Source organism: Microcaecilia unicolor, chromosome 2 (assembly GCF_901765095.1).
Source record: "Microcaecilia unicolor chromosome 2, aMicUni1.1, whole genome shotgun sequence".
Lineage (NCBI taxonomy): Eukaryota > Metazoa > Chordata > Amphibia > Gymnophiona > Siphonopidae > Microcaecilia > Microcaecilia unicolor.
In genome coordinates, this window is record NC_044032.1 from 157,866,167 (window position 1) to 157,879,281 (window position 13,115).

General features: G+C 44.4%; 1 protein-coding gene across 4 annotated transcripts in view; it reads left to right on the forward strand.

Annotated features, from left to right (window-relative positions):
- PAM (peptidylglycine alpha-amidating monooxygenase) overlaps positions 1 to 13,115 on the forward strand; it is a 553,254-nt gene that overhangs the window by 156,221 nt on the left and 383,918 nt on the right. The window contains exon 1 of one of the 4 annotated variants that reach the window (XM_030193422.1): positions 2,883 to 2,930. The exons of the other annotated variants lie outside the window; for them this stretch is intronic. The gene's annotated coding sequence lies outside the window, so the exon portion shown is untranslated. Of the gene's footprint in view, positions 1 to 2,882; positions 2,931 to 13,115 lie in introns of those variants that run through there. 4 annotated transcript variants of the gene reach the window in all.

The following is a 13,115-nucleotide window of genomic DNA, read 5'->3' on the forward strand; positions in this document are numbered from 1 at the left end:
AAGAGAAAAACATCAAAATGTGACATAAATCTGCATTTGGATGTTTTTGTGAGATATTTTCAAAACAATTTTAGACATTTTTCTATGAAGTCCATTAGAAGTGCATTCAAGTCACAAGGGGTCATGTCAGGGGCATGTTAAGGGCAGGATCTGAGTGTTTCTAACACTTGGACATTTTTGCAGCCATAATGGCACAAAACAAAACCATCCAGGACTAAAAGACATTTTGCGCGAGACCTGTTTTAATAACGAATAAGGCACAAAATGTTGCCCTAAATAACCAGATGACCACTAGAGGGAATCAGGGATGACCTCCCCTTAGTCCCCCAGTGGTCACTGACCCCCTTCCACCCCCCCCCCCCCCAAAATGTGATTAAAAGCATTACTTACCAGCCTCTATGCCAGCCTCAGATGTAATACTTAGGTCCATTAGAGCAGCATGCTGGAGTAGTCTAGTGCTGAGTGCAGTGCACTGCAGAAAGGTGGACCCAGGCCCATACCTCCCCCTACCTTTTTACATTTGTGGTGGAAACTGTGAGCCCTCCAAAACTTACCAGAAACCCACTGTGCCCCTTCACCCAGTGGTGTGCTGGTAAATGTTTAACAACAGGCTCTCTCCCCGGTCCACCTCTGCGCCCCCCCCCCCACCTCTGCGCCCCCCCCCCCCCCAAATTGCAGAGCTGGCTATAGCCGGGGAGAGAGCCTGGGGAGGCAATCTAATTCATGTTTAATGTGGGATAAAATGCCATAAATAAGTAAATAAAAATAAACTTTTAATGTTGAGCACCTGATTCTCAAAGTGGACATATTCCAAACACTATAATGAAAATAAAATGATTTCTTTCTACCTTTGTTGTCTGGTGACTTTGTTTTTCTGATCATGCCGGCCCAGTGTCTGATTCTGCTGCTATCTGTCCTCTTAACTCCATTTCCAGGGCTTCCTTTCCATTTATTTCTTTACTTTCCGCCTTTCTTCTTCATTTCTTGCCCTACATCTGTAAGTAAAAGCTGGGTCCTCCGCAGACTTGACTGTCCAGTGGATCCAGCTTCTGCCTATTTTCTCCATCCATGTGCAGTTATTCTCCTCTCTTCCTTTTCCCTCTTCTCATCTCCTTCCTCACTCTTCCCTCCCCTCCATCCATGTCCAGCATTTCTTCTCTCTCCCTTCCCTCTCCTCCATCCATGTCCAGCAACCTCCTCTCCCCCCTGCCCTCCATCCACCCATGTCCATCAGCAACCCTCCTCTCCCCTGCCCTCCATGCACCCATGTCCAGCAGCAACCCTCTTCTCCCCTGCCCTCCATGCACCCATGTCCAGCAACCCTCCTCTCCCCTCCATCCACCAATGTCCAGCGACCCTCCTCTCTCGCCCTGCCCTCCATCCACCCATGTCCAGCAACCCTCCTCGCCCTTCCATCTACCCATGTCCAGCAACCCTCCTCTCCCCCTGCCCTCCATCCACCCATGTCCAGCAACCCTCATCTCCCCTCCATCCACCCATGTCCAGCAACCCTCCTCTCCCCCTGCAATCCACCCATGTCCAGCAACCCTACCTTCCCCTGCCCTCCATCCACCCATGTCCAGCAACTCTCCTCTCCCCTGCCCTCCATCCATCCACCCATGTCCAGCAACCCTCGTCTCCCCCCTGCCCTGCTCCTCTCCTCCATCTGCCTTCTTCCAGCCCCCCCCCCCCCGCTCCCCCGGTCGTCCATCATCCATCTGCCCTCTGCAGCTCTGCGAGTCCCCGATAGCCCTGGTTTCCTTCTTGCACTGCAGTCCTGCCTTTAAAAATTTTATTTTCCCTTGAGGCGCGCCAGTGTTGAAGCGAAGGCAGCCGGCTCTGCTCGGTTTCAGCCTTCGTTCCGTTCCTTCGCATCATGGCTCCGCCCTCGCACAAACAGGAAATATGTCAGGCGAGGGCGGAGCCATGATGTGAAGGAACGGAACGAAGGCTGGAACCGAGCTGAGCCTGCTGCCTTCGCTTCAACGCTGACGCGCCTCGAGGGAAAATAAAATTTTTAAAGGCAGGGCTGCGGTGCAAGAAGGAAACCAGGGCTATCGGGGACTCGCAGAGCTGCAGACGGAAGATGGACGATTGGGGGAGCAGAGGCGAGCCGGCTCGCACGGGCCAACAACCGGCTTGCAAGATGCCAATAAATTTAACAACCGGCTCTTGCGAGCCGGCTCCAGCACACCTTCCTTCACCTATAAAGGATCATGTACAGTTGGGGGTAGTAGGCTTGGGGGGGGGGGGGGGCTTAACAGACAAGATAAGGGAGCAACGGTGAGATGTGTACCTGGGAGCATTTATTGAAGTTGACTGCAGTGCCCCCAGGGTGTGCCCCATTGCTGTCCTGGGATGTCTGTGTGGCAGTCTACTAAGAATGCTGGTGCCTTCTACATCCCAATGGCTTGATTTTGTGCGTTTTTCACTTGGACTTTTTTTTTTTTTCGAAAATGGGCCAAAAAGGTAAACACACACACAGCACAAAAATATCTAGCAAATAGCCATTTAAAAGACATTTTTCTGTTTTGAAAATGGCCATTTTTACTACTCGATTTTTGGACATTTTTAGAAAAACGTCCAAAGTAAGGCATATCAAAAATGTCCCTCCCCATGTCCCTTAAGGTCATTTTTAATTCACTCTTTTATGTAATCCAGTTTACTGATCCAGCATGTAGTATCATTTACTTTTTTTTTTTTTTTTTTTTAAGAGTTATAGGTGGCATAAATATCAAACAGTATTAAAGCAATCAATGGTTTTACTAATGAGTTTGGGTTGTTCATTAATGCATGCATGACACGTGTTTAATCTATTTACATATTCATGAATTACATCTTTTAATGGCCTCTGTGATTGTGCTTGCTTTCTGCCACTTCAGCTATACTTCGAATGTTGGTGTCTGCACAGCTGAAGAGCTCATTTCAGAGTAAGTTTCATTTAATTCCTGCTGGTTTTACCGCATGTTTCCAGTAACGATTTTCTCTTTCTCGGTATAATACATTTACATGTTGAATTATATATATTTTGCTTAAATGGCACTATGCAGGGTCTACACAAATATATGTAACAGAATTTACTGGGCGTATTTCCAAGCACTATTTTATATTCTTACCTGCTTTTTCTTGTTGGCACAGACTGTGGGATCTTGTTTATTTTTAACCTTTTCTCTTGCCTGCATCATTTTATTGACATGGCATTTTGTCTAATGTTCCTATGCTTTTATATCGATTCCTTAGTCATATGTATGCATTTATGTTGGCTTAAAATATTTATATATACACAATTGTTCCATATAAGAACTATTTTAAATCACATTCACATTTTTTAGACAGGTGATTTTTACTTTCATTTTCATTTGGATATTGATACATGCCAATGTGATGTTTGCAAATGATATACCTTTTTTAGATTATGACATTATTTCTCAAATAGTTTTATTATGCCCACATTTTTTAAATTTTTGTATTTGTTTCCATGTAACTTTAATGTTCCTATACAGGAGAGGTGCTTTATTAATAGGATTTTTAATTTCTTGTCTTGTCCCTAATTAGTGGTGAGGCTCATGATGATCTATGAAGGTGCATTTATTGATGCATTATGAATAGTTTGTTGTCCCTACACCATGGCCCCCCTATTTTGTGTCTTTTATATAAACAGAGATACTTCTGTTATATGAAATTTTATTTGTTATTTTTATTTTCAATTTTTATCATTTTTAATTATCAGGACTCTAGCATTTCTTTGTTTAGTGTCAGCACTCTTTCCATTCTTATTTCATTTGTGGTATTTAATAATATGTTTTTGTGTCTCAATCACTTTTTTCACTCTATGGCATCACATTTCCTATATAATAATTCTCACCTCCAACGTTCTATTCTTGCTGCCTGTGTCCGTGGCTTTCTTTGGAGTTGGTCTGCTAGGCTCCGTAGATCAGGCTGATGTGACATGCAGCACTGACCAACCACATGATACCAGCATGAGGCCCCGCCCTTGCCACCCCCCAAGGTCGCCGCTGCTCACCCAGCCGAGCCCCCTGCAATGCAATCCCCTTCAGCCACCCATGTCCAGCGACTCTCTTCTCTCCCCTGCCCTCCCTCCAGCCACCCATGTCCAGCGACCCTCCTCTCTCCCCTGCCCCCCCTCCAGCCACCCATATAAATAAATATGTAAACCAGACATGTGCCAGACTGACAATGTATTAAAAAGGGAGTAAGACAGAGAGAAAAAGACACCAATTAAGATAGAGAGAAAAAGACACCAATGTTAAATGGTAAAGTATGCAGGTACAGAGGTGATTGAAAAGTGAAAGAGCTATTACATAAAGAGTGAATAAACTACTACATAAAAATGTGCATAAAAAGTGAGTAAACACATACAAGTGCAATGTGGGTGATACACGTTGAAATAACATGATGCTTATATCAAGTGCAATATTATATAAAAACTAGTAAAAAAGGCCCGTTTCTGACACAAATGAAATGGGAACTAGCAAGGTTTTCTTCAGAGTGTGTAGTTTGAGAGAGTGTGTGTGAGAGTGACTGTGTGAGAGAGAGTGAATGTGCGAGTGTGTGTGTGTGAGACAGAGAGAGTGAGACTGGGTGCGAGTGTGTCTGAGAGTGTGTGTGTGTGAGAATGAGAGTGTGTGCAACTGCATATCTGAGACACAGTGAGTGTGAGAGAGAGAGAGAGAGAGAGAAAGTGTGTTTCACACATACAGCGTGTGTAAGAGAGAGAGTGTGTGAGACAGAGTGTGAGAGAGTGTGTGTGCGATACAAAGACTCTCTGTGAGCAGCCACCCATGTCCAGCGACCCTCCTCTCTGCTCTGCCTCTCCTCCAGCCACCCTCCTCTGTCCCTTGCCCCCCCTACAGCCACCAATGTCCAGCGACCCTCCTCTCCCCCTGCCACCCAGGTTGTCCAGCGAAGTCTTTGGGGCAGGCAGGAAAGATCCCCAGTCTTGCCTGCCCGCTGCCAGCGCTGACCCTCCCCCGCTGCCAGATCACTCTTCAATATAGGCGCCGCTGGAAGTCTCGGTGGTCATTTTGAAGAGTGATTCGGCAACGGGGGGAGGGTCAGCGCCGGCAGCGGGCAGGCAAGACTGGGGATCTTTCCTGTCTGCCCCGAAGACTTCGCTGGACAACCTGGGTGGCTGGGGGGGGGGGGCAGGGGAGAGAGGAGAGTCGCTGGAGTAGCTCAAGGTGAGTTACATTCAGGTACACTGGATATTTCTCTGTCCCAGGAGGGCTCACAATCTAAGTTTGTACCTGAGGCAATGGAGGGTTAAGTGACTTGCCCAAGATCACAAGGAGCAGCAGTGGGATTTCAACTGGCCACCTCTGGATTGCAAGACCGGTGCTCTAACCACTAGGCCACTCCTCCACTCCATATATTTTTTTTCTCCTTTTATATATCTCACTGTTGTGTTCATAAGGACTCCTGATGAAGACATAGGCTGAAATACGGACTGTGTTGAGTCCAGTGCTGTTTTCTTCCAATACATTGTCTTCAAGCAAACTCTGATGGATGTATTAATAAAGATTTTAGTTTGACTTATCGCATTGGTCATTCCCACTTCTTTTTTTCAGTTTATACTGGGCTGGATGGGCCATTGGTCTGGCCCATTATGGCTTTTCTTATGTCCTAAGCACCTCTTTAGGCTACTCCTCCATGCTATGATTGGGATCCAGCAGTCAACAGCAGAGCTTTCTATGCTGCAATGCCTTGTCAGCCGAGGCTGGAATTGAAAGGTGGTTCCTTGTCTCGTGTCTTTGTGGAGGGACAGTGTGGCGATCGCCACTACGGTATTTGTAAGCCACATTGAGCCTGCAAAGAGGTGGGAAAATGTGGGCTATAAATGCAGAAAATAAATAATAAATAAATAAATGTTCTGATTCACCTTTGCTGGTCTACTGATAAAGGATGTGGAGTCTGCTGTCCACAACTAACTCGTACTCACTCTATCTGAATTTGCTGATGAACTGCTATGATGACTTTAGGCTTTGAGACCCTCTAGATTAGAATTTGCTTCGGCGGCAAAACCCTTCTGCTTTCATGCAACTTGTAGCCCATGAACATCTGTGAGAGACCCATCCTGATGCAGTTGGAGAGACAGTTAGCTAGTGAGCTGGATACTACCTTGCATTACCAATTAGGAATGGGAACTGAATTGCTAGAAAGTGCTGCACAGAAAAATTGACTAACATGCCTCTGAACTGTAATGAAGATAAAAAAAATGAAGCAGAAGATATAATTGGACCAGACGGTGCTCAGAACAAAGTATTCACAGATGATCAGGCCAATATATCTGATTCGTAGGACTTACACGCTTGGCCTGCCTGTGCAGTCAGAGGATTATTAAGCTGAAATGCACACTTGTAACCTTCCAATCTGTTTAAGAGACTCTGACTTGACATCTTCATCAACTTGCCAATTCTTGTATAGACTCTCACTCTAGAGCTGAACAGTGCATCTTTTTGGCAGAATCAGTTCATATATCACTGAAACGCAAAGCCAAGGCTGAGAATATGTCAGGAATCTGAAAAGTAAAACTAAATGAAAGCCATATCTTCTGATTACTGCCTACTCAGATATTAACTCATAATAAAAACTTTAAATGGGGTAGCTAGGTTAGCCTAGTAAAACAAAATTGACAAAGGCAGGTGGCACCTTATAGACTAACCAACATTATCATCTAACGACATGGACTTTAGTCCTCAAAAGATCATGCCTCAATAAATTGGTTAAAGTGCCACCTGCCTCTAGCAGAAACATACATGATCATTTGCCCTGTTGGAACCAATGAGGCAAACCTTCAGCATAGCACTTAATATCTTACTTTATGCAGAAGATATCTTTTATAAAGCTACTAGTAAAAAAGGCCCGTTTCCAAAACAAATGAAACGGGCGCTAGCATGTGGTTTTTTTTTTTTGTTTGTTTTCTTTTCTGTTTGATATTAAGGGATATTTTTTTTTTTTAAAAAGGAAAAGTTTTTTTTTAAGTTGTAAAGTCTGTATGAATGTTTGTGGTTTTGAGGGGGGGTTGTGGGGGTCTATGGGTGTATGCTATTTTTTTTGGGGGGGAGGGGTGTTTGTGGGATAGGGTAGCGTTGTTCTGTATGAGTGTTTGTGGTTTTGAGGGGGGTTGTGGGTGTCTGTGGGTGTGTGTGCCATTTTGTGGGGGGGTGTTTGTAGGGGGGTGTTTGTGGGGTAGGGTTGTTCTGTATGAGTGTTTGTGTTTTGGGGGGGGGGGATTATGGGATTCTGTGGGTATTTGTAAGAGAGAGATGTAGGTTTTTACTGTTTCAGTTTTTGTATTAAGGGGTTTGGGGGAGGGAGTGTGTGTGTATGAGTGTGAAAGCAAGATGTTGTCTGTCCATGGCAGTGTGTGGCATTTTGGGTGGTGGGCAGTTTGGTTGTATGTATGTGTGTTAGTGAGTGATGCTGATTGTCCATATTAGATGTGGGGTTTTTTTGTGGCTGGTAGGGGGTGATTCTCTGCGTGCGAGTGTGATACAGTAATCTTAATTCAGCAGGGCACTCAGATGTGGTATTTGTAAGCACTTGTATTTTTGTTGAAACCAGAGGGATCCATTGCAGGCAGGCAGTAGGAGTAGATATGGGTTTTTTTTCGAGTGTGGAATGTGGGTGGTGTTCTGTAGGGGGGGACGGGGCTGAGGGCGCATGTGTCTGGAAGTCTCCTTGTAGGCACTGATTTCAGCTGGGCACTCAGGTGGGCTATTATCCGTTTTTTTAGGGGGGGTTGGGCGCCGGAGGTTTCCGTTTGGGTGGTTTTTTTTTGGGGGGGGGGGGTTGGTTTGGTTTTAGTGTGGAATGTGGGTGGCGTTCTGTAGGGGGCGGGGCTGAGGGCGCATGTGTTTGGAAGTCTCTGTTGTAGGCACTGAACGCCGGCTTGGAGACTCACTGCATGAACAGCTTGCAGAGTAAGGTCCGCGATGTAGTGGTTGTTTAGTGGTGTTCTTAGTCCGCGCTTTCCTCGCGGTTGGTCCCCGTGCTGGTAGCTACCCCCTCCTCATGAAGGGGCGGGACTCGTGTGTGTGGTTTTTTTTTTTTTTCCTGAACGCTGCTGCATTTTCTTCGCTGTCCCACTCCTGCTCCTCTGCAGCACCGGTCCCATTCAAAGGCTTGGTGGTTTCTAAGTCCATGTGAGTGTTTGGGAGGTGAAACCGTACTTTGTGTGCATCACCTGAGGCACAGCCAATCAGCAGCGCGTGGGCGGGGCAAACACTGATGTTCAAAAAGTGGTCTCTGCCGCCTCACTTTAGAACGTTGGGAAAGTGAGGCTTCATTAGAATGTTGGAGGTGTGTTTTATATAGAGAGATATATGTATGTTTGGCATCAATACCATAGAAGTATTGCTGCTAAATATACATGTATAGGACTGAATTATATATGGTGCCAAAAACATTTGCGCAAAAAAATGCTCAGCGCTGTAACCAAAAGGAACACCCCCTATCCCATGACCCTCCCATTTCCACACCCCCTTTTTTGACTCGTGAGTAAAAAATTTAGACATGTACATTTTAATTAATTCTAATTAGTGACAATAATTGTTAAAAAGCCAATTATCAGTGCTAATTTTCTCACTATTCAATTAAATTGTGTGTACAAATTAGGCGTGTGCTCAAATCTGCGTTCACAATTTGTAGCGCTTTTTAATGCAAAAAAAAAAAAAAAGCAGATCCAAATGCATAGTCCAAGTAAAGGAGTTTATATAAATAAAGACCTGATGTGGTCCATGTTTAGCCCCTTCAATAGCTATTGCAAATAATGCTGTCTTTTTACACGGTTGTTGATTTGGTAGTGCTGGCCTCCGTTTATATTGCATTTGGGTACCAGGAGTTGCTGACCTTTACTGTGGTTTGGTATTGGCTGTTGCTGACTCTGATTGTGGTGTACCCCTGAGGCAGCCCTTGAATGGGCAAAATGTGGACCACACTGGGTGTTTGTTAAAGTAAACTCCTTTGTTTGGACTGTGTGTTTTGATCTGGGGGGTTTTCTGCATCATATTTGGTGCAGATCTATAGTGTCTCTCTAGTATTTCATAGCCAAAATGTATACATTTAGTGTCCTGTGAAATTGAAAGAAAACTGCTTATGCATTTGGCACCTGCTGCTGGTGGCTACATAAGTGGTTTTGAATAATTCCACAGTATCCAAACTGAACATCCAGAATGCTGTTCAGATATTTAACACTAGTAAAAAAAAACCCGTTTCTGATGCAAATGAAACGGGGGCTAGCAAGGTTTTCTTCAGAGTGTGCATGTGGGAGTGTGTGTCCCTGCCCTCTGCCCTCTCTCCCTCCCCCTCCCCCTCCGAGTCCAGTCCTTCAGTGTTGTTTCCTGCTGTTCTGTGTTTTTGTTACAGAGAGAGTGAGGGCATCTCTCTCCCCTCCCCCCTCTGAGTCCTTCACAGTTTCGTGGGATTTCCTGCTGTGCTGTTTTCCTTCACTCATGGGGAAACCGGATATCTCTGGCGCTTCACACTTCCGGCTGGAGGCTTCAGTGGTGCCTTTTATATATATAGATTTTTGCTCTGTCACCATACTACCTTCATAATTTCATAGTATCATTCCCAATAAGTGTCAAAGAGGAGACTGTGGATGATTGTGTTCCAAAAAAATGACTCAAATGATACTGGTTTCTTACTTTTGTGTTTGATTAATTTGTATTTTCAGTTTCCATTTTGTTTTTCCCACATAGGTGCTTATTCAGGTCCAACAAACCCCAGGTGTCAGGTTGCAATGTTGACTATACATATCCCCCTGACACCTGGAATTTTCATCACTTGGGTTTTTTTTCTTTTCTTGTTGCTATTGCTATTGACAGAACAGAGCTTCACTTGTTTGGAAAGGCTGAAGCAAGGAGGGAGCTCTGGGATACACAGATTTTCCATTTTTCATTCTCTCCCTCTCCTTCCCCTCCCCCCCCCCCCCCCCCCCCCCCGAAAATCTTACTTATACAGCTTCCAGCGTGCTTCTCTCTGTGTCCACTCCCTGACTCATTCCTCTCTTTTTACTGTCTCTCCACACAACACACTCTTGTGTTCCCTCTCTGTACTACCGTCCCCTGAGTTTGAGAAAGTTGCCCACATCTGATTGCTGATTGGTCCTAGCCAACAAAATGAACCAATCAGAGAGAGGAGGTGATACTTGAGATACTTGAGCGCGCAGTCCACAGCCGCTGCCTTGATTTTCTCTCCTCTCATGCCATCCTCGATCCGCTTCAATCCGGTTTTTGCCCTCTTCACTCGACAGAAACAGCACTCTCTAAAGTCTGTAATGACCTGTTCCTTGCCAAATCCAGAGGCCACTACTCCATCCTTATCCTCCTCGATCTATCCGCCGCTTTTGACACTGTCAATCATGACTTACTTCTTGCCACACTGTCCTCGTTTGGGTCCCAGGGCTTTGTCCTCTCCTGGTTCTCCTCCTATCTCTCCCATCGCACCTTCAAAGTTCACTCTCATGGATCTTCCTCCACCCCCATCCCCTTATCTGTTGGTGTTCCCCAGGGATCTGTCCTTGGACCCCTTCTCTTCTCAATCTACACCTCTTCCCTGGGTTCCCTGATCTCATCTCATGGTTTCCAGTATCATCTCTATGCTGATGGCACCCAACTGTATCTCTCCACACCAGACATCACCGCGGAGACCCATGCAAAGGTATCGGCCTGCTTATCCGACATTGCTGCCTGGATGTCCAACCGCCACCTGAAACTGAACATGTCCAAGACCGAACTTATTGTCTTTCCACCAAAACCCACTTCTCCACTTCCTCCACTTTCTATCTCAGTTGATAACACCCTCATCCTCCCCGTCTCATCAGCCCGCAACCTTGGAGTCATCTTTGACTCCTCCCTCTCCTTCTCTGCGCATATCCAGCAGATAACCAAGACCTGTCGCTTCTTCCTCTTTAACATCAGCAAAATTCGCCCTTTCCTCTCTGAACACACCACCCGAACTCTCGTCCACGCTCTCATTACCTCTCGCCTGGACTACTGCAAATTACTCCTCACCGGCCTCCCACTTAGCCATCTATCCCCCCTTCAATCTGTTCAGAACTCTGCTGCACATCTCATATTCCGCCAGAACCGATATACTCATATCACCCCTCTCCTCAAGTCACTTCACTGGCTTCCGATCAGATACTCCATTCAATTCAAGCTTCTCCTTCTTACCTACAAATGCACTCAGTCTGCTGCCCCTCACTATCTTTCTACCCTCATCTCTCCTTACGTTCCCGCCCGTAACCTCCGTTCACAGGATAAATCCCTCCTCTCAGTACCCTTCTCCACCACCGCCAACTCCAGGCTCCGCTCATTCTGCCTCGCCTCACCCTATGCTTGGAACAACCTTCCTGAGCCCTTACGCCAAGCCCCCTCCCTGCCCGTCTTCAAGTCTTTGCTTAAAGCCCACCTCTTCAATGCTGCGTTCGGCACCTAACCCTTACCGTTCAGTGAATCCAGACTGCCCCAATTTGACTGCCCCTATTGGACCGACCGTTCACTTGTCTATTAGATTGTAAGCTCTTTGAGCAGGGACTGTCTCTCTTTGTTAAATTGTACAGCGCTGCGTAACCCTAGTAGCACTCTAGAAATGTTAAGTAGTAGTAGTAGTAGAATTATCCAAGGAGGTTTAATAGACAGGAGACCAAGTGATGTCAAAATGTTGAAGCCAGTTAGTTCAGTCTGTTTCCCCTTCCCCCGCGCAGTCGTCATCCCCGTACACTCAAAACAAAGCAAGTAAACCTATGAGCTGCTGTGTCCAAGTTGTTGTTCTTTATTGCTCGTAGCATTTTTATTAATCTCACTATATTTTCAAACATGCCGGCTTGTGCAGCATACGGATCTGTACATCTACTGTCTGGAATTTTGAAAGATAGATATGAAATAAAAATTAAATTTTGGATGTACTCTGTAGAAGTTGTTGTTTACTTTTGCAATGTGATGGATGCCAGTTCTGGTATGTGCATATGATAATCTTTGAATAACTGCCTATACTAATGTCAATGGATTTCTGAATACATGTTAAAGAACAAAATTTTAAATGCCCAGTTGGGTATATATGCTAATCTCAACTTTGTTAAATGATTTAGACATATCCATCTATTTGTCCCCATAATATAACTGAATTCTATTATTCTGCCTCACTGTATTTTCAAATGTAAGCCACATTGAACCCAACTATGCTTCGGATAATGTGTAATATAAATGGTTTTTTTTTTAATTCCTTTATCTTCCACCTTTTAAGACACTGCCTACCTGCTGGATAGTGATGGCACAAGGAAAGCAAGTTTAGTCCAGGGAAGACTAACTCAAAATAACCTGTTCCTTAGCTGGGCCCTAGTATTACCATATTGAAAATGCGACCATACCATGCCTCTGTGGTTATGCTCCACTAATAAGTTAAAAGATTAACTGGATTTCTTGAAAGGATTATATATACTTAGGATACATGACTAGGAACACAAACATACACTTATTTATTCAATATCTCAATTCCTCATGTATAGCCACAAAACAACTTTTTAGGGTGGATAGTGTTCCTTTTATTATCGACCATCCAGAGATAGAAGTTTTCAGTTTTGGCACAGTATAAGTTACCACAATAACAAAATATAAGAAAACCAATGGGCTGCATTAGGGGCTTATAGTCAATTTATGTTTAAACAAAAGAGATCTGCATAAAACAAAATAGTTATTTTTATTTTGACTTATGAAACTTTCCCCTGAAACATGTTCAAAACAGAATAATCCATTTGTGTATCTAAAAGGTAAACTTCTACAAAACAGATGAAGATGTGATTCCATGTGCCCCAATGGAAGGAGAGTTTAATTCTACTTCCATTTAATTTCAATATATTCCATCAACTTTATAACACCAGGCTTCCCAAAGCAGATTACAGCAACAGTTAAGATGAACCCATAAGGAAATAGTATATCCGCACTTAAATTTGGTCATCTGTATTGCATACAGTGCATTTATTTATTTAGTTTTTAGTGTAGAAAAATGAGCACAAAATACAGAATTTAAAATTGCTGTTTCTACAAGCTATAATATTTTTTAAAGCTGTTTAGACTTGTTACAGATGGACC